This window comes from Elephas maximus, chromosome 3 (assembly GCF_024166365.1).
Source record: "Elephas maximus indicus isolate mEleMax1 chromosome 3, mEleMax1 primary haplotype, whole genome shotgun sequence".
Taxonomy (NCBI): Eukaryota; Metazoa; Chordata; class Mammalia; order Proboscidea; family Elephantidae; genus Elephas; species Elephas maximus.
The window spans coordinates 19,951,468-19,973,013 of NC_064821.1; the positions used below are offsets into that span (position 1 = coordinate 19,951,468).

Below are 21,546 nucleotides of genomic sequence, written 5' to 3' on the forward strand. Positions count from 1 at the left end.
TGGAGCCAATGAAATAGCAGCTAACAACAACAACAATAACATCTTCACGTTCCTAGCTCGAGGAGATCAATTAATACAACTATTATTCAAATCTGAAAGGTACAAAGTATAATTTCTTGAAGAATTATCTGTAAAATTGCCCAGGATTGATGAACTGTGGAAAGATTAGATGAAATCATTGTTATTGCTTTCAGAAGCTAAACAAAACAATGATTTCTTGCAAGACAAATTGCCAAAAAAAAAAAAAAGAGAAGAGAAAAGAGGGAAAGGGAATGATATCTATAAAGAGATGGCTGAAATCTGTAACCTCGAGTGTTTACATTGTATCTAAACATAATAAGGACTTAGACCATTAATAATTAAGATTTTTTATGGTCTATGGGGGAAACCTTGATGGTGCAGTGGTTAAGAGCTACACCTGCTAACCAAAAGGTCGGCAATTCAAATCCACCAGGTGCTCCTTGAAAACTCTATGGGTTAGTTCTACTCTGTCCTGTAGGGCTGCTATGAATGGGAATCGATGGCAATGGGTTTGTTTGTTTTGGTTTTTTTTTTTTTTTTTTGGGTTTATGGAGGATAATCAAATATAAACTTAAAAAGTCAATCCATTAACTCATTCAGTGTACTCACTCTAATGTTTCATGAATGATTAAACCCAAATTAAAACACGCACAGACACACACACATAACTATAGCATATATGAACCCGATTCTTCCTATGGGCAATTGTCTTAGTCATCTAACTAAAACCAAAACCCACTGCTGTTGAGTTGATTCTGGCTCATAATGACCCTTTAGGATACAGTAGAGCTGCCCCACAGAGTTTCCAAGGAGCCCCTAGTGGATTTGAACTGCCAACCTTTTGGTTAGCAGCCATAGCTTTTCCTCACTAGGCCACCAGGGTTTCCCTTAGTCATCTACTGCTGCTCTGACAGAAATACCACAAGTGGGTGGTTTTAACAAAGAGAACGATATTTTCTCACAGTTTAGTAGGCTACAAGTACAAATCTAGGGCATCAGCTCCAGGGAAAGGCTTTTTGTCTCTGTCTGCTCTGGAGGAAGGCCCTTGCCATCAATCATTCTATGGTCAAGAAGCTTCTCCACACAGAGCCCCAGATCTAAAGTATGCGTTCTGTTCCTGGCACTGCTTTCTTGGTGGTATGAGGTCCCCCTGTCTATCTGCTACATTCTCTCTTTTATATTTCAAAAGAGATTGGCTTAAGACATGATCTAGAGATGGGGCCAAGATGGCAGAGTAGTTAGACACTTCCTGTGGTCCTTCTTACACCAAAGACCCAACAAAAACAAGTGAATTGATTATATACGACAATCTAGAAGCCCTGCCTCCACGTGTCTGTCAGTTTGTCGTACTGTGGGAATTGATGGAATATCAGTTGAGATGTTTCAACAAACAGATGCAGCGCTGGATGTGCTCACTTGTCTATGCCAAGAAATACGGAAGACAGCTTCCTGGCCAACTGACTGGAAAGATCCATATTTATGCCTATTCCCAAGAAAGGTGATCCAACCGAATGTGGAAGTTATAGAACAATACCGTTAATATCACATACAAGCAAAATTTTGCTGAAGATCATTCAAAAATGGCTACAGCAGTATGTCGACAGGGAACTGCCAGAAATTCAGGCCGGTTTCAGAAGAGGATGTGGAACCAGGGATATCATTGCTGATGTCAGATGGATCCTGGCTGAAAGCAGAGAATACCAGAAGGATATTTACCTGTGTTTTACTGACTACGCGAAGACATTCGACTTCATAACAAACTATGGATAACACTGCGAAGAATGGGGATCCCAGAACACTTAATTGTGCTCATAAGGAACCTTTACATGGATCAAGAGGCAGTTGTTCGGACAGAATGAGGAGATACTGACCGCTTTAAAGTCAGGAAAGGTGTGCGTCAGGGTTGTATTCTTTCACCATACCTATTTAATCTGTATGCTGAACAAATAATCCAAGAAGCTGGACTATATGAAGAAGAACAGGACATCAGGATTGGAGGAAGACTCATTAACAACCTGTGTTATGCAGATGACACAACCTTGCTTGCTGAAAGTGAAGAGAACTTGAAGCACTTACTAATGAAGAGCAGAGACCACAGCCTTCAGTATGGATTACACCTCAACATAAAGAAAACAAAAATCCTCACAACTGGACCAATGAGCAACACCATGATAAACGGAGAAAAGATTGAAGTTGTCAACGATTTCATTTTACTTAGATCCACAATCAACAGCCATGGAAGCAGCAGTCAAGAAATCAAAAGACGTGTTGCATTGGGTAAATCTGATGCAAAGGACCTCTTCAAAGTGTTGAAGAGCAAAGATGTCACCCTGAAGACTAAGGTGCGCCTGACCCAAGCCATGGTATTTTCAATCACATCATATGCATGTGAAAGCTGGACAATGAATAAGGAAGACTGAATAAGAATTAACACCTTTGAATTTTGGTGTTGGTGAAGGATAGTGAATATACCATGGACCGCCAAAAGTACAAACAAATCAGTCTTGGAAGAAGTACAGCCAGAATGTTCCTTAGAGGCAAGGATGGCGAGACTGCGTCTTACATACTTTGGACATGTTGTCAGGAGGTATCAGTCCCTGGAGAAGGGCATCATGCTTGGCAGAGTACAGGGTCAGAGGAAAGAGGAAGACCCTCAACAAGGTGGATTGACACAGTGGCTGCAACAAGCTCCAGCATAACAACGATTGTAAGGATGGCGCAGGACCGGGCAGTGTTTCGTTCTGTTGTGCACAGGGTTGCTATGAGTCGGAACCAACTCAACGGCACCTGACAACAACAACAGAAGCCCTGAACATCAAAGGTAAACTTGAGGAACTGGACTGAGTGGCAGGCGGTGGGAGAGACATCTCAGAAGCAATGAGGAGTTGCCAGACCTGACCTGGTCAGAACTGGCACCCTGCAGGCTGGATCACCTGGCATGTGCAGTGAGGCAAGCAGTGGTCCATGGGACACATTTTCCACATCGGGAGAGACTGAGCAGTGGAGAGTTTACTCAAGCCTTCAGAGCCAGTGAAAAGCGATACCCAATAGGCAAAAGATAAGTATATGAGTCCAACGTACCACATGGCTCAAAAAACACCCCCTTTGGGAACAACCTCTCTCCCATTTACCTGTACCCTCCATGCTCTGCTGGTGATTGCCAACTCCCCTGGGCCAGAAGTAGGACCCATCGTTTGCCCTGAGCCATTCTCCCATCTGTGGAAAGGAAACAAATTAACATGAAAAAAATAATCTGCCAGCTCCCCTAAGCCCAGAACTCAAGGAAAGCATGGTCCCTTTGCCTAGGCACAGGCATAAGGGGTACACGGACTTTGAATTCCTTTCACTCCTGCAGTCTTGTATGAGCTATTTTAACAGCGTAGGCCCTCATTACCACAGTACAACAGGATATATACCTGAAGCCTATTTTCAGCTGTATCAGCTATAAAGTGGGATGGCAGATCTGTGACATTAAGAATGGTCCTCCACTTGAGACTATGTTGGCATCTCCTGCCTGGAGGGGAGAAGAGAGGGTGGAGGGGGTTAGAAGCTGGTGAAAAGGACACGAAAAGAGAGAGTGGAAGGAGAGAGCAGGCTGTCTTAGTAGGGGGAGAGTAACTGGGAGTGTGTAGCAAGGTGTATATGGGTTTTTGTGTGAGAGACTGACTTGATTTGTAAATTTTCACTTAAAGCACCATAAAAATTATTTAAAAAAAAAAAAAGAATGGTCCTCACCTACCCACATCAGGGGCCTGAGGACTAGTGGCTCTACACACACCACCTAGCCTCCTGTGACAACGGTCCAGGAATAAGTTGTGCCTTCCAGTCCTTATGCCAACAGCATTGGGTACCCATAGTGCAGCTACAAAACCCGCCCACCTACGTGCTCTAGGGAAGAGGGACACGCTTTCCTCCCACACACTCAGAGGCAGTTGTCAGCCCCCTATCTTGCTTAGTGCATGACCCCACACTGCAGCCAGGTGCCTGTGCCTACTCCAATAAAATCTGCCCATCTAGGTCTGTACGTGAGAGCATGAATCACACACTTCGCGACTGACTACCTGGACACCTGAGCTGAATCCATACAGGAAAGGTAAATGAACTCCTGGGCTCTTATACCTAATAATAGTTCTAACCACCTGGTGACACGATGTGACCTTCAAAGGTGCCAATAATCAAATTAGCTCACATGACCAGCCTATTTTGGTAGATCAAAAACAAAGCAAAAAGCTAGGACACAGTAAGCAACCATAAAATAATAGAATAACTTATTAATAGCTTGGAGACAACAGTCAATATCAAATCAATATCAAATATTAAGTTTTAATACCATAGATATACCATATATCCAGTATATATAAATATATACAGTATAACTAGTAAGCACAGCATGCACAGACTTACGGTAACCAAGGTACTCATGGGCTTAACTGTGTTTGTTTACCAATCTGTAGTGAACAATTTCACATGCAATTCACCATACAGGTAACAACAACAAAGAAGATATTTAAGATCCATAACTACCATTATGAAAAATTAAATTGACACCTTATTATCAAGACCTAAATAATTATCTTCAGCATTTATAAAAATTTTATTTCAAAAGCCTTGTTTTGTTCTTGTTAGGTGGTATCAAATCAATAATGATTCAAGCAACCAACTGAGGTCTGCAGAACTTTGGAACTGAATCAAGGTGGGATTTACCTCAATGGTATAACTTTCATCTAGACAGATTGTCTCTGAGATCCTATAAACGGGATATTATTGCTGATGTCAGATGGGTCCTCCCTGAAAGCAGAGAATACCAGAAAGACTTCTACCTGTGTTTTATAGACTGCACAAAGGCATTCAACTGTGTGGACCATAACAAATTATGGCTAATATTTGGAAGAATGGGAATTCCAGAACACTTAACTGCTTATGAAGAGCCTGTATTAGATCAAGAGGCAGTCATTCAAACAGGACAAGGGGATACTTCATGGTTTAAAGTCAGGAAAGGTGTGTGACAGGGTTGTATCCTTTCACCATACCTATTCAATCTGTATGCTGAGCAAATAATACCAGAAGCTGGACTACAGGAAGAAGAATAGAGCATTAGGATTGGAGGAAGTCTCATTAACAACCTGCATAATCCAGATGACACAACCTTGCTTGCTGAAAGTGAACAGGACTTGAAACCCCTACTGATGAAGATCAAAGACCACAGCCTTCAATATGGATTACACCTCAACGGAAAGAAAACAAAATCCTCACAGCTGGACCAATAAACAACATTATGATAAATGGAGAAAAGGTTGAGGTTGTCAAGGATTTCATTTTACTTGGATCCACAATCAACACCCACGGAAGCAGCAGTCAAGAAATTAAGACTCATTGCATTGGGAAAATGGGCTGCAAAAGACCTCTTTAAAGTGTTAAAAGCAAAGATACCACTTTAGGGACTTAGGCGTGCCTGACCCAAGCCATGGTGTTTTCAGTTTCCTCATATGCATGCAACAGGTGGACGATGAATAAGGACGACTGAGGAAGAACTGATACCTTTGAATTGTGGCCTTGGCAAAGAATACTAAATATATATACCATGGACTGCCAAAAGAAGGAACAAATCTGTCTCAGAAGAACTACAGCCAGAATGCTCCTTAAAAGCAAGGATGGCGAGAGTACATCTCACCTACTTTGGCCATATTATCATGAGGTACCAGTCCCTAGTGAAGGACAGCATGCTTGGTAAAGTAGAGGGTAAGCAAAAAAAAAAAAAAAGAGGAAGCCCAAGAAAGAAGTGGATTGACAGAGTGGCTGCAACAATGGGCCCAAGCATAGCAAGGACTGGGCAGTGTTTCATTCTGTTTTGCATATGGTCGTTTTGGGTGGGAACATACTCGATGGCACCTAAGAACAACGACATAAGTGGGAGGTGCATCAATGCATCGAAAAATGTAAGATGTTCTCTCCTAGGGACCCAAGTAAGCAGTGCACACTCATCTTTAGAAACCATTTTGGAAAGGTGTGTGTGTATCACAAAACATGATCTAGTTTTTATGGGAGCTGGAAGTCAAATAGTAAGCACGTCCTTTTTTTTTTTTTTTTTCCTAAACCCTTGTTGTTGTTTTTGTTAGGTGCCCTCAACTTGGTTCCAATTCCTAGTGACCTTATACACAACAGAACAAAAAACTGCCCAGTCCTGCAGCACTCTTACAAATGCTGTTATGCTTGAGCTCATTGTTGCAGCCACTGTGTCAATCCACCTTATTGAGGGTCTTCCTCTTTTCCGCTGACCCTGTACTTTACCAAGCATGATGTCCTTCTCCAGGGACTGATACCTCCTGACAACATGTTCAAAGTATGTAAGATGCAGTCTTGAAATCCTTGCTTCTAGGGAGCATTCTGGTTGTACTTCTTCCAAGACAGATTTGTTCATTCTTTTGGCATTCCATGGTATATTCACTATTCTTCGCCAACACCACAATTCAAAGGTGTTAATTCTTATTCAGTCTTCCTTATTCATTGTACAGCTTTTACAAGCATATGATGTGATTGAAAATACCATGGCTTGGGTCAGGCACACCTTAGTTTTCAAGGTGACATCTTTGTTCTTCAAAACTTTCAAGAGGTCCTTTACATCAGATTTACCCAATGCAATGCGTCTTTTGATTTCTTGACTGCTGCTTCCATGGTTGTTGATTGTGAAGCCAAGTAAAATGAAATCCTTGACAACTTCAAGCTTTTCTCCGCTTATCATGGTGTTGCTCATTGGTCCAGTTGTGAGGATTTTTGTTTTCTTTATGTTGAGGTGTAATCCATACTGAAGGCTATGGTCTCTGATTTTCATTAGTAAGTGCTTCAAGTCCTTTTCACTTCTGGCAAGCAAGGTTGTGTCATCTGCATAACACAGGTTGTTAATGAGTCTTCCTCCAATCCTGATGTCCTGTTCTTCTTCATATAGTCTAGCTTCTCAGACTATGTGCTCAGCATACAGACTGAATAGGTATGGTGAAAGAATACAACCCTGACACACACCTTTCCTGCCTTTAAACCAATCAGTAACCCCTTGTTCTGTCTGAACAACTGCCTCTTGATCTATGTAAAGTTTCTTCATGAGCACAATCAAGTGTTCTGGAATTCCCATTCTTCTCAATGTTGGCCACAATTGGTTATGATCCACACAGTCTAATGCCTTTGCATAGTCAATAAAACAGGTAAACATCCTTCTGGTATTCTCTGCTTTCAGCCACGATCCATCTGACATCAGCAGTGACATCCCTAGTTCCACGTCCTCTTCTGAAACCGCCCTGAATTTCTGGCAGTTCCCTGTCGATATACTGCTGCAGCCGTTTTTGAATGAGCTTCAGCAAAATTTTGCTCGCGTGTGATATTAATGATATTGTTGTATAATTTCCACATTCAGTTGGATCACCTTTCTCGGGAATAGGCATAAATATGGATCTCTTCCAGTCAGTTGGCCAGGAAGCTGTCTTCCATATTTCTTGGCATAGACGAGTGAGCGCTGCCAGCACTCCATCCATTTGTTGAAACATCTCAATTGATGTTGCACCAATTCCTGGAGCCTCGTTTTTCACCAATGCCTTCAGAGCAGCTTGGACTTCTTCCTTCAGTACCATCGGTTCCTGATCATAGGCTACCTCTCGAAATGGTTGAACATCGACTAATTCTTTTTGGTATAATGACTCTCTGTATTTCTTCCATCATCTTTTGATGCTTCCTGAATCATTTAGTATTTTCCCCATGGAATCCTTCACTATTGCAACTCGAGTCTTCAATTTTTTCTTGAGTTCTTTCGGCTTGAGAAATGCCGAGCGTGTTTTTCCCTTTTGGTTTTCCATCTCCAGCTCTTTGCACATGTCATTATAATACTTTACTTTGTCTTCTTGAGACAACCTTCGAAATCTTCTGTTCAGTTCTTTTACTTCATCAATTCTTCCTTTTGATTTAGCTCCTTGACATCTGAGAGTAAGTTTCAGAGCCGCCTCTGAGTTCCATCTTGGTCTTTTCTTTCTTTCCTGTCTTTCCAATGACCTCTTGCTTTTTTCATGGATGATGTCCCTGATATCATTCCACAACTTGTCTGGTCTTCAGTCACCAGTGTTCAAGGCATCAAATCTATCCTTCAGATGGTCTCTAAATTCAGGTGAGATATACTCAAGGGCATATTTTGGCTCTCAGGGATTTGCTCAGATTTTCTTCAGTTTCAGCTTGAACTTGCAGATGAGCAGTTGATGGTCTGTTCCACAGTCGGCCCCTGGCCTTGTTCTGACTGATGATATTGAGCTCTTCCGACATCTCTTTCCATAGATGTAGTCAATTTGATTTCTGTGTGTTCCATCTGGTGAGGTCCATGTGTATAGTTGCTGTTTATATTGGTGAAAGAAGGTATGTGCAATGAAGAAGTCATTGGTCTTGAAAATTCTATCATTCGATCTCTGGCACTGTTTCTATCACCAAGGCCATATTATCCAACTACTGATCCTTCTTCTTTGTTTCCAACTTTTGCATTCCAATCACCAGTAATTATCAAAGCATCTTGATTACATGTTCGATCAATTTCAGACTGCAGCAGCTGATAAAAATCTTCTATAAAGTGCTAAAAAGCAAAGATGCCAGTTTAAGGACTAAGGTGCACCTTACCGAGTCATGCTGTTTTTAGTCACCTCATATGCATGTGAGAGCTGGAAAACACATAAGACTGAAGAACTGATGCCTTTGAATTATGGGATTAGCAAATAATATTGAATGTACCATGATTTTCAGTGGAACGAACAATTCTGTCTTGGAAGAAGTGCAGCCAGAATGCTCATTAGAAGAGATAATACCAAGACTTTGCATTGGTACTTTTGACATGTTATCAGGAGGGATCAGTCCCTGGTGAAGGCAGTCATGCTTGGAAAACTAGAGGGTTTTCAAAAAAGAGGAAGTTGCTCAATAAAATGGATTAACACAGTGGATGCAACAATGGGATCCAGCATAGCAATGACTGTGAGGATTATACAGCACTGGGCAGTGTTTTCTTCTGTTGTACATCAGATTGCCATGAGTCAGAGCCGACTCAATGACACCTAACAACAACAACAACAGAGATTAGGATTTTTGACATGTCAAACTTGATATATCTATTAAACTTTCATGTGGAGAATCTATGAATTTGGAGTGATCTTGTTTGGAGACATGCATTATGGAAACTCCAGGCTAGACTAAAAAAAAAAGAAAAATTTTTTTTTTTTTAGGCTAGACATATAATTTTAAATCCTTGAGACAATATAACATCACCTAAGATTTAAGCTAATTTAAATTTATTCATTCAACAAAAATTTCTTTCACTTTTCTTCTGTTTCAGAGATTTTTTTAGGCAGAGGAGATATTAAGATTTAAGAAGACAAGGCAGCAGCCTCCATGGTATTTTCTATTTAGGTCTTTTGGAAAAGTACAATTTCTTGTTTGATTTACCATCAAGAACCGATATCTTTGAACTGAGGTGTTGGTGAAGTACATTGAATATACCATGGATTGCTAAAAGAATGAACAAAGCTGTCTTGGAAGAAGTACAACCAGAATGCTCCTTAGAAGCAAGGATGGTGAGACAACGTGTCACATACTTTGGACATGTTATCAGGTGGGATCAGTCCCAGGAGAAGGACATCATGCTCAGTAAAGTAGAAGGTCAGCAAAAAAGAGGAAGACCTCAGTGACATAGATTGACACAGTGGCTACAACAACGGGCTCAAGCATAACAATGATTGTGAGGATAGTGCAGGATCTGGCATTGATTTCTTCAGTTGTACATAGGGTCGCTGTGAGTCAGAACCAACCTGATGGCACCTAACAACAACAAAAACATACAGAAAAAAAAGTACAAACTCTAATCTCATATAGTAATTGTGAGAATGCAGTATTGTATGGAATTTCATGTTATTGTTGTTGTTGTTAGGTGGCATCGAGACTATTCTCACTCACAGTGACTTTATGTACAACAGAACAAAACACTGCCCGGTTAGTACTATAGAATTTCATCTTGCTAGTTTTGGAAACCCTGGTCGCATAGTGGTTAAGACCTATGGCTGGTAAGCAAAAGGTCAGCAGCTTGAATCCACCAAGTGTTCCTTGGAAATCCTATGGGGCAGTTCTACTCTGAATTGGAATCAACTAGACAGCAATGGGTAGTATAGAATTTCATGTTACTACTATAGAAATTTGGTGGTGTCCCGAGATGCCTGACAAAGTAAGTTTAGAATACAAGAGATGAGAATTCTTTAATTCAAAGATTTGGAAACATTTTCTAGTCAAGGCCCAGGTGGTAAATATGTCATGCTCTGCAGGACAGGTGTTCTCTGTGACAATGACACAGCTCTGCTTTTCCAGCAGGAAAGCAGCCGTGGATAACACATACACCAATGTGCATGGCTGAGTTCCAATAAAACTTTATTTACCAAAACAGGTAAAGGGCCAGGTTAGGTGCTCCAACTATAATGTGCATTTTGAAGGTAGTACTGATGAAAGAGTGTCTTTAAAAAATGGTCAGAATCAACAAATGGTAATATGGGAGTTAGAGCTGATGGCCAGGATGATGAGCAGGTTCCCAGTGAAGGTAACCGGGCATGAGGACAGAAACAGCCCAAAGAGAATGAGCTGAATCTCTAACTTGGCTAAAAATCTGAAAAGAATAAATTCTAAACACATGTTTGATTTGCTGATTCCATGTGGATGAAACACCTGCCAGGATAGAAGCAAGGAACCATTCAATTTTCAGCAAACCAACAACACAGAAATGTTGTCTTTCATTGGAAGTGGAGGAATTAATAAAGTACTACCTTTGTCTACTTCAATTCAGTTGGGGAGTGAGTTCTACACAGTAACATTGTATCATTTGCTGCCTCTTCTATCTGCAAACCTAAACACAGACTCAAAATGTACCCTCTCAAGGACAAGCAGGATCAGTATCACCTGGGAACTTCTTAAGAATGCTGTAGCCCAGACCCACCCAGACTTGCAGAATCAGAAACTGCATTTTTAACAAGCTTTTGGGATCTTCATTTGCTGATGCGGCAGGACTCAAAATGAGAAGAAACAGCTGAAAATACCCATTAATAATCTGAAAGTGGAATGCGTGAAGTATGAATCTAGGAAAATTGCAAGTTGTCAAAAAGGAAATGGAACTCATAAATATCAATATCCTGGAATATACTGAGCTAAAATGGATTGGTATTGGGCATTTTGAATCAGATAATAATATGGTCCACGATGCTGAAAATGACAAATTGAAGAGGAATGGTGTAGCGTTCATCATCAAAAAGAATATCTCAGCAACTATCTTGAAGTACAATGCTGCCAGTGATAGGATATTTTCCATATGCCTACAAGAAAGGCTAGCTAATACACAACTATTATGCAGATTTACACACCAACCACAAAGGCCAAAGATGAAGAAATTGAAGATTTTTTCCAACTTCTGAGTTTGAAACTGATTGAACATGCAATCAAAATGCATTGATAGTTACTGGCAATTGGAATGCAGAAGTTGGAAACAAAGAAGGATTGGTAGTTGGAAAATATGGCTTGGTGATAAAAATGATTCCAGAGTTCAAACAATAGGATTTTGCAAGGCCAAGGAATTATTCATTGCAAATACCTTTCCTCAACCACATAAATGGTGGCTAAACACGTGGACCTCACTGGATGGAACACACAGGAATCAAATTGACTACATCTGTGGGAAGAACTCAAAACCCAGTGCAACAGAAAAACTCAGTATCCTCAGTCAGAACAAGGTCAGGGACCTACTCTGCAACAATCAATTGCTCAGATACAAGCTCAAGTTGAAGTTGAAGAAAATTTCAACAAGTCCATAAGAGCTAAAGTACAACCTTGGTATCTCGCCTAAATTTAGAGATCAACTCAAGAATAGATTTGATGCATTGAACACTAATGACCAGAGACTAGATGAATTCTGGAATGACTTCAAAGACATCATACATGAAGAAAGCAAGAGATCATTAAAAAGACAGGAAAGAAAAGACCAAAGTGGATGTCAGAAGAGACTCTAAAAGTTGCTCTTGAATGTAGTGTAGCTAAAGCGAAAGACAGAAATGATTAAGTAAAAGAGTTGAAGAGAATATTTCAGACAGCAGCTTGAGAAGACACAGTAAAATATTATAATGAAATGTGCAAAGACCTGCATTTAGAAAATCAAAACAGAAGAACATGCTTGCCATTTCTCAAGCTGAAAGAACTGAAGAAAAAAGTCAAGCCTCAAGTTGCAATATTGAAGGATTTGAAGGAGAAAATATTGAGCAATGCAGGAAGCATCAAAAGAAGATGGAGGGAATACACAGTCACTGTACCAAAAAGAATTGGTCGGCCTTCAACCATTCAGGAGGTAGCATGTGATCAAGAACCCATGGCACTGAAAGAAGAGGTTCGAACCACACTGAAGGCATTGACCAAAAAGAAGGCTTCAGAGATTTATGCAATACCAATTGGGATATTTCAACAAATGGATGTAGCACTGGAAGTGCTCGCTCATCTATGCGAAGAAATTTGGAAGGCAGCAACCTGACCAACCTATGGGAAGAGGTCCACATTTGCACCCATTCCAAAGAAAGGAGGCCGGATAAAATGCAGAAATTATCCATCAATATCATAAATATGACACACAGGTAAAACTTTCCTGTAGATTATTCAAAAGCGGTTACAACAGTACATTAACAATAGGCTCAAATATAGCAATGATTGTGAGGATGGCGAAGGATCAGTGTTTCCTTCGGTTGTACACAGGGTCGGTATGAGCTGAAATCGACTAAAGGCATCTAACAACAACAACAATCTTTCGGTAGGTATCACACTGCACTTCGCTGCTACACAAAATTTTGGCTGTTTGCTGTGCAGCAGAAAAATATAGCAGTCTAGTCCTCTAAAGGTTACGGCTTTGGAAACCCTATGGGGAAGTTCTACTCTGACCTATACTGTCAAGTATGAGTCAGAATCCACTCGATGACAACGGGTTTGGTTGTTTGTTTTATATCAAGTTTTAGACAAACTTTAAGTAATTCTACTGAAGTTAATTATGAGAAAATATTTCAAGAAATTCAACTGAAAAATATACCTATTGCTGTCAAATTGAATTGGACTCATAGTGACCCTGCTGTAGAGTGTAGAACCCTCCTATAGGGTTTTCAAGGTTGTAAATCTTTATAGAAGCAGATTTCTGCATCTTTCTCCCATGGAATGGCTGGTTGGTTCAAATTGCCAACCTTTTGATTAACAGTCAAGCACTTTAACCACTGCACCACCAGGACTTCCTATCTTGTTTTAGGGTATTTTGTTTAAGATCTGAATTTTTGTACAGGCACATAAACACAAACTTTAAAAAGTAACTAAAAACTAGTTAGAAAAAGTACAATGAAATATATCAAAATAAACTTCCAAAATCAGGAGATAGTAAATAATAAAGATAAAAGGATAACTAATGAAATTAAAACAAGAAAGCTATAGATTTGATAACTCCAAGAGGCATTCTTTGGCAAAAGCAAACTTCAGACGAGTGTAATCTAAAAACTAATATGAGAAATCAGAATGCAGGGAATTAGTTTTGAGATAGTGGCTGTGATTATGCACGTGGAGAACATGTAATCATGTCTGTCTCGATGGGAAAAATTCTGAAAACCTCAAGATAGTTCTTTTCTTTTAGGGAAATATAACTAACCACAGTTGACTTAAAGAAAAGTAGAGTACATCCATAGTCTAGGAAATAACTGACTAATCAACAAAGACTTACCTCCAAACAAGGTCCTTGCTGGGAGTCTCTGTGGCACACGACATAGAAATTCCCACTAAAATTGTAAAGAATATAAGGATGCATGATATGGCCACTATCCAGTACAGTAGTCTGGAGTTTCATACTATGCAATAACACAAGAAAAATAAATTAGAGTCTTAATGTTGGAAAGGCAAAATGATCTCTTGCAGATGATGATTTATACCTGAAAGATGGTGGATATCAACTGAAAAGTTATTTAAAGTAATGACTTATTTTTTAGTTGTGTGTTTGGATAGCAATTAAATGAACTAAAATCATTAGATTTCATATGTGCTGCACTGATCAGGTAGGAAAGGACATTCGAATCAGAATACTAAAAAAATAGAAACAGGGTCTGGCATATTAGGGATACTCAGTATCTGACAACTCTATTCTACTCATTGAGAGCTATGTTCCTGGTATGAAAGACATTGCATCTTTTCATGCATTATGTCATTTCATCTTCCCCACAAACCTATGAAATAGGAAGTTTTATTATACTTCACGTAGAGATAGTATTTGCTTACAGTGAATATTTGTTGAATGAAGAAATGTACTCATAAATGAAGTCATGAACACATGAGATCGCACTTATGAAAAATGAGGGAATAAAATAAAGAGGAGAAGCTAGCTCTTGCTAACAACATTAAAAAAAAAAAAACACTGTGGTTCCAGCTGATCAGGACACAAAGCCCTTCACTGAAATTGTGGATGAGAAAAACACAGAATAGGAGTTAAGAAAACATGAAATGCATGAATGGAACAACCCCACCCTAAAAGAATGGGCTTTCCTCTCTCTTTGCATTCTTCTTGTCTTCTGAGAGGTAAACCAAAGCCCTCTGCCATGAGCCGATTCTCACTCATGGCGACCCTATGTGTTTCTTATAGAGTAGAATTCCTCCATAGAGTTTTCTATTATGAAAGCAGATCACCAGGCCTTTCTTCCATGGTGTGCTAGGAGGGTTCAAACCATCAAACTTTAGGTTAGTTGTTATCGTTGTTACGTGCCATCAAGTTGGATTCAACTCATAGTGACCCTATGCGTAAGAGAACGAAACAGTGCCCGACCCTGTGCTATCCTCAAAATAGTTACTATGCTTGAGCTCATTGTTGCAGCCACCGTGTCACTCCATCTCGTTGAGGGTCTTCCTCTTTTTTGATGACCTTCTGCTCTACCAAGCATGATGTCCTTCTACAGACACTGATCCCACCTGATGACAAGTCCAAAGTATATGAGATGTAGTCTCGGCATCCTTGCTTCTAAAGAGCATTCTGGTTGTAATTCTTCCAAGACAGATTTGTTCATTCTTTCAGCAGTCCATGGTGTATTCAATATTCTTCACCAAAACCACAATTCGAAGGCCTCAATTCTTCTGTCTTCCTTATTCCTTGTCCAGCTTTCCCATGCACATGAGGCAATTGAAAACAACATGGCTTGGGTCAGGCGCACGTTAGCCCTCAAGGTGACATCTTCATTTTTCAACACTTTAAAGACGTGTTTTGCAGCAGATTTTCCAATGCAATGTGTCTCTTGATTTCTTCACTGCTGCTTCCATGGGTGTTGATTATGCACCCAAATAAAGTGAAATCCTTGACAAACTCAGTCTTTTCTCCATTTGGTATGATGTTGCTCATTGCTGCAGTTTTGAGGATTTTTGTTTTTTTTATGTTGACGTGTAATCCTACTGAAGGCTGTGGTCTTTGATCTTCATTAATAAGTGCTTCAAGTCCTCTTCACTTTTAGCAAGCAAGGTTGTGTCATCCGTATAATGCAGGTTGTTCATGAGTCCTCCTCCAATCCTGATGCCCCATTCCTCTTTATCGAGTCCAGTTTTTCAGATTATATGCTCAGCACATACATTGTATAGGTATAGTGAAGGGATACAACCCTGACGCATACCTTTCCTGACTTTAAACCATTCAGTATCCCCTTATTCTGTTCAAACAACTGCCTCCCTTTCCATGTATAGATTCCTCATGAGCAAAATTAAGTGTTCCGGAATTCCTACTCTCTGCAAAGTCATCCATAATTTATTATGATCCACACAGTCGAATGCCTTAGCATAGTCAATAAAACACAAGTAAACATCTCTCTGGTATTCTATGGTTTCAGCCAGGATCCATTGGATGTAGTCGAGTGCAAACCTTTTGTACCGCCCAAGGAACTTTTTGGGAGTTACTGCTCAACAAATACCTCCCTCCATACTTTTGGTCCAGCATTTCACAAATTTTCTTTCAGTCTTGCCCCCTAATGAGCCTTTAGAGGCATTTTCCCTCTTAATCACCAACCTACAAACTCTTGCAATTTTAATTCCACAAATATAGTGTATGCCTGTTTAGGTACTGTGGCCCTTTAGAAGGCCACAAACCATTGTAATGTCTCATATGTTTTCACACTCCCAAGAACCTATTTCTATCACCTAGGTGGTGGTATCACCCCCCTTGAGAATACATGGTCTAGGCACAGCAGTTATTTGTCTCTTTAAGCTTTTCTGGATTGCATCCTACAAGGTTACTTTCCTCCCTGGCTGCTTTTGGTGAGAACAGAAGGGTATGAGGTGGACCAGGCATGGTTATCTGGACCAGAGTGATGTCTATGGGAGGCACAAGTGAGTTCACTCCCAACCTGGGAGTGGCGAGCTGCAGACAAAGGGAACAGGCTAGTATCCGCTGTTTCTAGGGCTTCAGCACTCGAAATACTATTCCTGCTCATCAAATAGTATTTTTCTAGTGTTCCTAACGTCTCAGACGGATTTAGCTTACAGGGAGCAAAAGAACCTAAACAGATAGGAATTTTGCTTGTCATTTAGTTCCCATGGTATAAATCTGGGCCAACATTTGAATCCACAACCACAGGGAGTCTTTACCTTAGAAAGAACATTTCTTTAAGTTTGGACCTCTACTCTGCAGAATGCCCCTGAGAAACGCTGCCTGAACCTCTTAGCTGGAGTTTCTCCACACTCAAAGGGAAGGAGGCATGCATTGGTTCAAGACTCATTGAAATCCTGTTGCCTTCACTCAGAGACATGGAGGTTCCACCCGAGCATATCCAGGCTCCCCTGGGACATCCCATGAGCATCCCTACGACATCTCTTCTAGCCACTGAGGGTAGATCCAAGAAACAGGGGAATCACTGCAGGTGGAGAGACAAACAGAAAGCTAACTGATGGGTTTCACTGCAGATCTCTTGGGGCATCTCCCACTTCCACATGTGGCCACCCATCAATGATCTGTTGTCATTATAAAAGTGGGGGATAGAGATTATTTTTTTCTTATCCAATTCATATAAGACTAGAACATAAAATATTCAAAACTCCCCAGGAAATACAAAGTACTGGCCATTGCAATCATTTGGTTTGGAGATCAAAGGATTCATAACAACTGGTTAATTAAAGCCATGAAACTCAGAGTAATAACAGAGTGACTGCAGTGCATCTCTCAGTCTGCACTCCTAGGGAGTCAGGATATTCTTGCCCGTCATCTGGATATTGCTGTTTAGCCCCGTCAAGGTTACTGCTTCAGAACACGTGAATACCTGGGCCAGGATATAATGTCCCTGTCTCCTCCCTTTTTCCCTAGAGTGACACTTACTGTGTGTGATGCCTTTAGCCTCCACTAGAATCATTTCAAGAATATTCAAATTCATGATTGGATTACTTGTAGGGAATTGGCTGAAGACATTGCTCATTATATTATATTATACAGTGTAATGTTTTTATGAGAATCAGGGACACTTTTTTTTTTTAGGAGGCAGGGTCATGCTTCCATTACAGAATTAGTATGTTTTAATGTTATGGATACTGTGAATCTTATAACTGATGGTTGTAGCATAGATTCCCTACCCAACATACATATTCTCTTTTTTACTAACAGAAACCCAATTTTATAGGGAGTTGGTTAGATATGCCTTGGGTGGTACAAACTGTTGAGACCTAGGCTACTAAACAAAAAGTTGGCGGTTTGAATCCACTCGGATTCTCTTCAGAAGAAAGGCTGTCCATCTACATCTGAAAGGTCACAACCATTGAAAACCCTACAGAGCAAAGATAATTGAACAGGTGACAACTGGTTACATATGCCTTGCTGAAGTACCACACTTCCGCTTGTAATTATGGGTAGTCAGTGGTATAGAAGGGAAGGTTTGGGATGGGAATATTGGAATGCTCTTTAGAAACATTTCCCCTTTTCCGTCTTCTTCTTACCCCCAGTTTGTACATGACAACTGGAATCTAGAAGCCATCATATCTACAAAAACCACCCACTGTGAATGGCAGAGCAGAAATATAGACTAGCGCTTGCACTCATGTTAACCTGGAGCTATTATGTTGGACCCTTCTTTTATGGAAGAGAAAATAAACTCCTATTGTGTTTAAAGCACTTTTAATTGAGTTTTTCCATTTATATAGCCAAATCTTATGCTAACACTACAAACACAGTCTTTTGTCTTCACTGGAATATACACAGCCAAATCAGGCGCCTAATGTTGGCACCTGTGTGAGACATTATGATATGAATTTTGTTTACTTTGTCATTTCTCCCTTCATTTTATATTTCCTTTCTTTTCTTTTGACCCAATGTTTCTCTTCTTCTATACATTTAGAACATTTTCCTTTGTCTTATGTAATTGTGCAGACTTTCTAAAAATTCTTGTTGGAACGTATCATGTGAATGATAAATAAATGGTGTTTTTCAAATGACACTAGACAATAGATTCTAGACATTGACACATTGTATCTGTCATACCACGAGCTTCCTCTGAGGTCCTTGTACTCACTGTTGTGCTGATGAAGAAGCAGGTTCCTAGTATGTAAAGAATATTTATAATGTCCATCAGCTACTATGTGGAAAGGGCTGAATTAGAACTCACCCTTGTCTGATTCCAAGTCAGGGCCTTCCTCACCGAGCAGCGCTGCCTCCCGTAGTCAGTGCTTGACAAATAAGAGGAGGTGCTAAGGTTGAACCAGAGCAGAATCCTGAGAGCTGAACAGCCTGAGGGGAGAGTAAATATTTCTGCTCAAAGAGCAGATTGTTCTCTGAGATGGAAGCAAGAAGGAAAGGGAACCAGAGAGAATGGGCTGTGAGAAGCCCCTTCAGAGTAGGGACCTGGACGGTATAGAATCTGAATCAATACCATTTCACTATGTCATCACCCTGACTGTTCCCCAGAAGACATGGTTCATAAAAGCTTTCCTTCCCCTGAAATCCATTCCCACAGAACCCATGCCCACAGAACTCCCTGGAGTTCTCTGGCTTCTGCATGGCATCACCCCACAGACCGGGCTACACTGGCCCTTTCTCCTTTGAACAACGGGTACAGGCTAGGCAGGGAGGTGGTTTCCAGTGCTGGGTCTCAGGAGTGGATGGACCTTTCAGCGGAGGACTACAAATGAGGGGGATCTTAGCCTGTGGCCGGTGTGTTGCAGTTGAGCAGCAGAGGGAGAATTTAAAGCTTTGGGGGCTCAGAGGCAGATTTCTCAGAAGTTCTCAAAAAATACATTGTTTAATTGTTACTCCATTCTCCAGGACTCCACTCCTTGGAGGCCATGGGACCATAAAGAAAGAAAACTTTACTGCCAGTTCGGTCCCATGGCTTCAGCTTTGGCACCAGATGCAGATTCCCTCACTGCCAATGGACCCAGCTGTCCTGAAAGAGAATTTCCCTACCCAAGAATATGACATCTCATGTACGGCACATCATAAGGACCACTGATGAAAACCTAAAAACAGATTTTTCCTTAGAACCTCCAGAAAGGAAGGCAGACGTCTTGATTTTTAGCTCAGTGGGACTCATTTTGGACATCTGTCTTTCAGAACTTAAAGATAATAAATTTATGTTGGTTTAGGTCACTAGTTTATGGTAATTTTTTATAACAGCAATAGGAAACTAATAGGCATGGCAACCCCTAGACTGAGGTTTTTAGCTGGGTATATTGCAATCCCAAACTAAACCAGTGTTCTGCTACTAAAAAAAAAAAAGTTGAGAATAGATATTGGAAAGGCAACTTAGCCATGTCTTCCACAAGAATAATTGGGCAAGATAATCCTATAGGGTCGCTATGAGTTGGAATCGACTCGAGGGCACTGGGTTTTTTTTTTACAAACAAGAATGAAGAGAAAAGGTTTGGTCTCCTCTTTATTACATGCACCATGAAGCTTTGCTTAGCCAGTGTGAAACTGGCTCAATCTAAGTAGATATATCCATGCAGCAGAATGATCACAAGCAAATCCAGTACAGTCAGATGCTATTATATTCATTCTGTCCTACAGAGGGTCAGTATGAGTCTGAATGGACTCGTGGGCACCTAACAACAACAATAATAATTATATTGTAAAAGCAGCATCAAAATCAGTGAGAAAAGAAAAGATTTGGATATAAATGAGACTTACTAAGTTAATTGCTGGAAGCAAAAAAAAAAAAAATTCTGTCTTAAAGTGATAAAGTTGGAAGAAATATTTCAAATAGCATAAGATTTCTAGAAGAAACTATAGATTAATGCCCAAAGTGGAAGAACATTCCATATGAAGAGCAGAACTTCTTAAAATATTTTTTCTTACCTTTAGCCTTCTCGAAATCCTCATGTACCAAAGCTGCTACCAGAAGCTTCCATCTTATCTCGACTTCCAACTCCAAATAGTCTCTTCCAAACCCAGATTCATTCTCTCTCTCTTCTCTGACTCTTTTATACTCTCTCTTAATTATTCTTCCCATTTTCCATATAATATAGGCTTCCCTGCTGATTGCTCAGCATCTCCACCATCTGTACAAAAAAGCACAGAAGTATAGGATTTGGCTGGGAAGAAATGCAGCCACTGTGAGAATGATTGCACGAGGGAAAGGGAGTGTGGATATAGATTCCTTTTTTTCTTTTTCTGTTACATAACTTATTGAAACTCCAGCTTCATGGCAAAGTTTGATATCACTTCTATGGATTATTGATTTCTGAATTCTCATTTCGTTCAGTACGTTCCCTCCATTTCCACACACAATGCTACTACAATTAAAAATAAGTCTGCACTCTAGAGTTACTGTAGCAATAAAATACATGTGACAATGGAATTATACAAAACTTCAAACATCATTTTACCAGTACTTACAACCCTTAATACTAAAAAGCAATACCATCAAAAAAATTTTAACATGCAAAAAAAATGATAAATAGACTTGCAGGGGGCTTACAAATGTAAATATTCTACTCAGAGGTTGACTTCTACTTTGTCTCACAGTGAACGTCAGATTAATTGACCTGAGAATTAATGAGACATAAGAAACAAAGAGAGGAAGATTCTCAATGAGATGGACTGATACAGTGTCTGCAAACGTGGGCTCAAGCATGCAAGGATTCTGAGGGTGATGCAGGACAGGGCAGTGTTTCATTATTGTGCGAATCTGCGTTGTAGCCTTTCATCATACTCAATCAATCTATATAACCCGAGAAGCTGAACTATATGAAGAAAAATATGGTATCAGCATCGGAGGAAGACTCCTGAACAACCTGCATTACACAGATGACACAGCCTTGCTTGCCGAAAGTGAAGAGGACTTGAAGCACTTACTGATGAAGATCAAAGACCACAGCCTTCGGTATGGATTGCACTTCAACATGAAAAAAAAGGAACTCCTCACAACTGGACCAATATGCAATATCATCACAAATGGAGAAAATATTGAAGTTGTCAAGGATTTCATTTTATTTGGATCCTCAATAAACACCCATGGAAGC

At 40.2% G+C, this 21,546-nt stretch overlaps 1 pseudogene; it reads right to left on the reverse strand.

Annotated features, from left to right (window-relative positions):
* The window catches only part of LOC126071002 (vomeronasal type-2 receptor 116-like), a 46,357-nt pseudogene extending 25,727 nt beyond the window's left edge, over positions 1 to 20,630 (reverse strand).
* Positions 20,631 to 21,546: the final 916 nt, after the last annotated feature.